The sequence below is a fragment of the Gossypium hirsutum genome, chromosome A12 (assembly GCF_007990345.1).
Source record: "Gossypium hirsutum isolate 1008001.06 chromosome A12, Gossypium_hirsutum_v2.1, whole genome shotgun sequence".
Classification (NCBI taxonomy): Eukaryota; Viridiplantae; Streptophyta; class Magnoliopsida; order Malvales; family Malvaceae; genus Gossypium; species Gossypium hirsutum.
The window spans coordinates 4396214-4404416 of NC_053435.1; the positions used below are offsets into that span (position 1 = coordinate 4396214).

General features: G+C 38.7%; 1 non-coding gene across 1 annotated transcript; it reads left to right on the forward strand.

Annotated features, from left to right (window-relative positions):
• The first annotated feature begins 3611 nt into the window (after positions 1-3611).
• LOC121212065 (small nucleolar RNA R71) lies at positions 3612-3718 on the forward strand. The gene has a single exon (XR_005907275.1). It is a non-coding gene; the product is annotated as a small nucleolar RNA R71 (small nucleolar RNA).
• Positions 3719-8203: the final 4485 nt, after the last annotated feature.

Below are 8203 nucleotides of genomic sequence, written 5' to 3' on the forward strand. Positions count from 1 at the left end.
AATCTGTCGAAGAGTGGCATCGATGCTGTCGAACCGCTCAAAACATTGCTGCTCAAATCGAATGAGTCGCTTGGATATATTGGTCAAAATAGTAGCAGGAGGTCGATAACGCGGTGGTGGTGGCAGTGGTAAGTCAGCCTACTCCTAATGGTCGTACTCGAAGAAGCTGAAAGAGGTTGTTTTATGGGCTAGAGGAGAATCAAAGCAGCGGGTGGCGAGCTTTAGTTGAGGCGCTTGAGGAGGTTGCGCCAGGACCCTTCCGCTTTTTTGAAGCGGTGACAGCAATATTATTGCCTCGTATGTTTGTTATGGTGTTCCTGAAAATAACAGAAGTCAAATAGCACCAAGTATTTAACCACAAGACAAAGGAAAAAAATAGAATCTAAGTAAAAATAAAACTATGGTCCTAAAAGGTGTATACTCTAACACTAATGAAAGTAAAGGCTAGAATAATAGGGACGTAGCAATAGCAATAAAGAATTAGGACAACACCTAACTAAACAGATGGATGCAAATATAAAAGAAAAAAAAACTAAAACAACATAGTAATAATAAAAATCATAATAATCCTAAATAGTAATAGTAATAATAATGAAGACTATCAAAAACTAAATAATTAACAAAAATATACTAAACTCAAAATGAAATAACAATTAAGAGATAACAAAGAAATAAAGAAATAAATGAGTAAATAAGGAAAATGGGATAAAATAGAGGTGAGGGTAAAAGAGGAAACCACGGTCAATGGTTAGAGGTGTAGACGGTGGTGGATGGAGCTGGTGTACGCATGTGATGGAGGTGGAAGTTCAGGAAGAAGTTGAAAGGGAAAAAGAAAGGGGAGGGAAAACAAGAAAAGATGGGGAAGAAAGAAAGAGAAAGGAAAGGGAAAGGGGAAGTGGGTCGGCCAGCGGCGGAGGCAACTATTGGTGCAGTAGGCGTTGGGGGAGCACGGGCGTAGGGGGTTTGAGGGCTGCAACGGCTAATGGGAGGCAAAAGTGAAGGAAATGTTAGGGTTTGGGGATTAAAATGGGGACACGATCGTATGAGGCCCGTGTTGGGCCACACGGCCGTGTCACAAGCTCGTGTGGCTCGAGTTTAGTCCGTGTTTGTCGTGAAAATTGAATGCCCAATCGTCACACGGCTTGGGGACATACCGGTGTGTCTAGGCCGTGTGGTTCATACAGTCGTGTTGCATGGTTGTGTTCTATGTCCTTTGCTTCTCCCATTCCCATGTGTTATCTTACACGCTTGTGTGTACGAACACACGGCCATGTGCCTTACCCATCTAACTCTTTGACTTGTTTAAAATTTTTTAAAAATTTAGCTCCAGTTTTACACGGCTTAGGACACGCCCGTGTGTTCAGGCCGTGTAGTCCACATGACCGTGTCACACGTCCGTGTGGATTTATCGCAGGCCATATGCATGTCGACTTTTAGAAAATTTTAGCCCTATTTCCACACAGCTAAGGACACGCCCGTGTGCCCAGGTCGTATAGGTCATTGTTCCTGCATAAAAAACACTAAAAATAGCTAAAATAAACTAGTTAGTGGTGTTAGTACTCGGGTTGCCTCCCGAAAAGCACTTATTTAAAGTCTAACCTCGACTTACCTCTCATTCGTATGGTCATGGCGGATCATGAAGTCGAGACTCCTCTTTCTCACAATTAATTCTATTATCCACATAAGGTCTAAGTCGAGTAATATTTACCTTAAATGTGTTGAATTGAGAATGATTTACCTCGACTGTATCGTATGAGAAAACATTCAGTACTGTGAAAGGAATCACTCCGTTTGTATTAAGCTTTGAAGTAGCAATTCTGAGGTCATTTTCATCTAACAATACTTTATCATCGATCTTAAATTGCTTTGTTTCATCCCTACGCTCATCATGGTGTCGCTTTGATTCATCGTGTACTTTTGGTTTCTCCTTGACATGTATTCACCATTCGTCTAATTCATCAATCTGAAGCCTTTGTTCTTCATGAGTTGTTCTGTTGTTGTCACATGGATTAGAATATAGCTCCATCACGTTCTTCCTAGGGGTTTCCTGAAAAGAAGTTTGAGCCATAATGTTATTCATATCATCAGAACTTGTATAGCCATCTTACTTACTAGATAATTTAGTCGAATCACGAGCTTGAAGAGTAATCGTGTAATCTCCTACATGAAGTATTAGTTCTCTTGTGCCAACATCAATGATAGCCCTAGCAATTGCTAAAAAGGGTCGTCCTAAAATCAAAGGCACGTCACTATCCTCTTCCATATCTAGAACAAAAAAATCAATTGGGAATATAAATTTATCAATTTTGACTAGCACATCTTCAATGATACCCCTAGGAAACATAATTGTTTTATCTGCCAGTTGAATGCTCATCCTAGTTTGTTTTTGTTTCCCAAGACCTAGTTGTTTAAACATTTTATAGGGCATAACATTAATGCTTGCCCTTAAATCAGCCAACATATTATTAATATTTAAACTACCAATTAAGAAAGGAATCGTAAAACTCCTTGGGTCTTTCAACTTGTTGGATAGCTTATTCTGTAGAATGGCTGAGCAAACTGCGCTTAATTCCATATGTGACGCATCATCTAACTTTCGTTTATTAGCCAAGAGCTCTTTTAAGAATTTCACTGCGTTTGGCATCTGCGAAAGAGCTTCAATAAACGGTAAGTTAATATGTAATTTTTTAATAATTTAACGAATTTACCAAATTGTTCCTTTCCTCGTCGCATTGGGGTATGACACACGAGGTTTATATTCCTTGCTTACTGGCTTCTGTGTATCATTACTTTCATCAACCTTACCTTTATCGTCCCCATTGTCTTGCCTCGATTTTGGTTCGGCTTCAACTAGCCCTTCATTATTGTGCACAGTAATGGCATGAAGTTGCTCCCTTGGGTTAGTTTCAATGTTACTTGGTAGGCCACCTTGTGGTCGTTCAGAGGTCAACTTAGCAAGCTGTCCTATTTAAGTTTCGAGCCTTGAATCAACACTTGTTGATTTTTAAGCACTATTTCGGTATTTTGAAAATAGGTTTCTGACACCGAGATGAATTTTGCAAGTATCTCTTCAAGGTTCGGTTTCTTCTCTTATTGGTAAAATGGTTGTTGAAATCCTGGAGGATGTTGTGACCTTTGATTTCCTTGACCACCCCACGAGAAATTGGGATGGTTCCTCCAGCCTGCATTATAAGTGTTACTATACTGATTATTTTGAGGTCGAGAATTATTACCCATATAGTGGACTTGTTCTTCCTCGGTGCTAGGGTTGAAGGATGAGTAATTTGCAGTGTGCACTCTTCTCCATTTGAATCACACCTCATCACTGGATGTACCTGAGTAGAACCATACAAACCATCAATCTTTATATTTAAAATTTCTACTTGGTTGGATAGCATAGTGACCGCGTCACGTTAAAAATGTTGGCTGCTTTTTTTGGCTTTGTTCTCATGACTAGCCACTGATATTTATTCAGTGACATCTCTTCAAAAAATTCATAAGCCTCTTCAGGTGTTTTGTTGTTTAACGTTCCACCGACGGCTGCATCGATCAATTGCCTTGTTGAGGGGTTCACACCATTGTAAAAAGTCTGAACCTGCAGCCATATAGGTAACCCATAGTGAGGGCATCTTTTTAATAAGTTCTTATATCTCTCCCATGTATTATAAAGAGTTTCTATATCTATCTGCAAAAAATAAGAGATATCATTCCTTAGTTTAGCCATTTTAGCCGGAGGAAAATATTTAAGTAAAAATTTTTCAATCATTTGTTCCCAAGTGGTGATTGACCATCACGGTAATGAGTTTAACCACTATTTAGCCTTATTCTCAATGAGAATGGGAACAACCGAAGGCGAATGGCATCTTCAGAAACGCAATTGATCTTAAAGGTATCGTAGAATTCCAAAAAATTTGCTAAATGAGTGTTTGGATCCTTGTACTGCAAACCATCAAACTGAACAAACTATTGTATCATTTGAATCGTGTTAGGTTTCAGCTCAAAATTATTTGCAGCAACAACAGGCATAACTATACTTGATTCAGTTCCTGTTAAAGTAGGTTTAGCATAATCATACATAGTACGAAGAGCAGGATACTGATTTACTGGATTTGCAGCAACCATAGGAGGTAGCGGATTATTTTGATTATCAGTCATCTCATCGGTTGTAGTACGAATATCGTCCTCTTGCCCTTCCTCTATGTATTGTAGGCTTTGTCTTATTTCTTTTCGGTTTCTGCGAGCTGTGTTTTCAATCTCACTGTCAAAAAGTAGAGGTCCTGACGGGTTTTTTCTAGTCATAAACTATAAAAACCTACCAGAAGTAAATAAAAGAAATTTTAGTAATCAAAACAAAAAAAAATTAAATTGCAATAAAAATAAAAATGGCTAAAGTAATAAAAATTAAGCGTTCCTAATATCTTAGTCCCCGGCAACATCGTCAAAAACTTGATGGTCACTAAACTAACTAAAAATTCGACTTAAGGCAAGCGCACCTATTGAACAGTAGTATAGTTATGATGAGACCGGAAATATCGTATGCACGAGGACTAAAAGTACTAGTAATTACTATCTATTTATTATCTAGCCTAAAAAATTAAAAGAATTTTTTATCTAAAATTAATTATCTAATTAACTAAGTTTACGACAGAGATTAAAGTTGAAAAATACTTTTGGAAAACTGATGGAGAAGACAATACCCAAGGAAAAATCCTCCTAGACGTCACTTATTACTTCTAAATTAGACGATTTATTCACTTGACTTAATCCGTAGAATTCCCTGATTTATGTTAATATCTCTCTCGAGACTAAAAAAACTGACTCTAGGTTGATTAATCGAAATCTCTTTCTAATTAAAACCTCTATTGTCGCATTAACTCAATCTATGGATTCCCTTATTAGATTTGACTCTAATCCGGCAAATTTATGTCGTCCTATCTCTAGGATTGCATGCAACTCCACTAAATTATGAATGATCTACTCTTAAACAGGGACTTTTGCTCCACTGAATAAGCACATCAAAAACCTGAATTAATATACTGGAATATTAGTGCAAGAGTTAATTTCACAATTAAGAATAAGAACAAGTATATATCATATAACTCAAATAATAATAAGATCTGTCTTAGGTTTTATCTCCCTTAGGTATTTAGGGAGTTTAGTTCATAATAATGGAAAAAATCTCAAAAATTGGAAAACAACAAAACATAAAGAAACCCAAAGAACTTCTAGAAAATTGGATGGAAATCTTCAGTCTTGATGTAGATCCTGCTTCCAAGCTGATTCTGATGGTTGTCCTTCAGTATTTTCTTCCTTCTACTCTCCGTCCCCCTTTTAATCCTCTTCTAAGGTGATTATATAGACCTTGGGATGCCTCAAAATAGCCCAAAATTAGCCTTTTTTCGAGTAGAATTAGACTTGGTCTCGATAGGGACACAGCCGTGTGCCACGCCCGTGTGAATGTGCTAAGGCCGTGTGCAATTCTGACTTGGTTTAGTGTTGACACAGCCATGACGCACGGGTGTTTGGTCTACCCTTGTGTCACACACGGGCGTGTGGATCACCCGTGTGGAAGTGCCTAGGTCGTGTACCACGCTGAATTAGGCCCATTTTGTCTATTTTTGGCTCGTTTCTTGCTCTTTTCGTCTTTCAATGCTCGGCTAAGTATAAAACATGAATTTAAAGGATTAGAAGCATCGAATTCAATGAAACCAAGGAAAAATCATCCATAAATATGCCAAGTATAGGGTAAAAATTTGTATATATTATGGTTTATCAAGTCTCATCCTTGGAATAAATCAGGATGTCATCAATAAACACAACAACAAACTTGTCAAAGTATGGCCGGGACATCCTATTCATCAACTCCATAAATACAGCCGGTGCATTTGTCAACCCAAAAGGCATCACAAGAAATTCATAATGGTCATACCTCGTTCTGACAGTAGTCTTAGGTACATCTGACTCTTTTACTCGCAACTGGTAGTAGCCGGATCTCAGATCTATTTTAGAAAACATAGTGGCTCCCCTCAATTGATCAAACAAGTCGTCGATTCTTGGCAACGGATACATAGTCTCATCGAACCATCTTTCTTCTTAACAAATAATACGGGAGCACCCCACGGAGAAAAGCTTGGTCCTGCGAACCCTTTATCGTCAATTCTTGCAACTGTACTTTTAACTCTTTCAACTCGGTTGGTGCCATCCTATACGGGGCAATAGAAATGGCTGTTGTTCCCGGCACTAGTTCAATGCCAAATTCTACCTCTCTAACAGGAGGTAAACCGGGCAAATCTTCCGAAAACACATCTAGGTATTTGCATACTATCGGTACTGACTCAATCCTCAACTCAGATTCCTTAGAGTTCAATATAAGAGCAAGGTCAGCTTTATACCCTTTTCTCATATACCTTCGAGCCTTCGTTAAAGAAATCACATCTGGTGGTGTATTCAACTCGCTTGAATCAACTCGGAGAACTTCACCATTTCAACATTTCAATTCAATATACTTAGTACCACAATTTACTATCACATCGTAGAAGGTCAACCAATCCATGCCAAGTATTACGTCAAATTCATCGAAGGGCAAAAGCATAATATTAGCCGAAAAATAATGACCTTGGATCGTCAAAGGACAATTCTTACAAACCTTATCTACTAAGACAGACTTGCCTAGAGGGTGCGACACCTTAATCACAAACTCCGTAGGTTCAACAAACACATTCATGTTAGACACCAATTTCATGTAAATATACAAATGGGTCGATCCTGGGTCAATTAAGGCAATAACATGTACATCATGAAAAGAGAATCTACCCGTAATGACATCAAGAGTAGGGGCTTCCTCTCTAACGCATATCACGTAAGTTCTTTCCTGGGCCCGAGTCTCTGGTTTTGCAGTTGTGTCTTTGGAAACATTTCGACTGCCACTTGCACTTCCAGGATGTCGGGGTGGTATACCTTGGGAATTAGGAGCATTAGACTTTAGGGCTAGATCCACCTCTTTATCAACTCGTTCCAGGCATTCTTTAAAGAAGTGGTCAAGAGAATCACATTTGTAGCATGCACTATTCCTCTTTCGACACTCATCAAAGTGGAATTTATTGTAGCTTTCACACCTCGACTTTTGATAATCCATACTTCATACACTAATTACCTTAGAGGAGAAAGACTTCGGGTTGTGACGATTAGAGCTTCTTGTTCTGTCCAAATATCCCACTAATGTAGTGGAGCGCTCTTGTTGACTCTTCGATTTCTTTATGGGAAAAGAGTGTGTTCTGTTACTAGAACTCTTATTCGAAATTTAAGACTATCTCTTTCCTTGCTTTCTTTCATTGTTTAGCTCTTCGGCCTTCTTGGCCCGATCAGTCAATGCTGCAAATTCTCATATCTCAAGGATCCCGATCAACAACTTAATTTCCTCATTCAAGCCTTCCTCGAAGCGCTTACACATTTACGTCTCCAAGTGGACCCACTCCATGGCATATTGACTTAACCTTACGAATTCCCTCTCATATTCTGACAAGGTCTTATTTTCTTGCTTGAGTTCTAGAAATTTTTTTCGCTTCGAGTCTAAAAATCTTTGACTGATGTATTTCTTTTTAAACTCAGCTTGGAAGAACTCCCATGTAATATCTTCCTTCGGTACCACTAAAGATACAATCTTCCACCAATGATATGCAGTATCTTTTAGAAGAGATACGGCACACTTTAAACACTCCTCAGGTGTACATGACAACTCATCAAAAACTCGCGTAATATTTTCGAGCCAAAACTCGGCTCGTTCAGCATCATCATCAACCTTAGCTTTAAACTCTTCAGCTCCATATTTTTTAAGTTTGTCCACTAGGGCTTTACCAATTCTCATGGTGTCATACCTTGTGGCACTTCTCCCTCAGGCCAAGCAGGGGATGGAGAAGGTCGTGGTATATTGGGGCGGTTTCTCAAATAATCTCCAAACCATTCATCCATCATCTCGAAAAAGGCAACTCTTGCCTCTTCCTGGCCTTCAGACATAGGCCTTCTACTACTACTACTAGTAGCTTGCTGAACGGAAGCTAAAGCATGGCTCTCGGCTCCCTCGAGCTTATCTTGAGCTTGATTGGAAAACATTCACTATATTCAAATACAATTAAAAATAGTTAAGAGATGTCACACTATCATAACTTGTATGATGGCATGTATAGCTATACTCAATACATGCTAT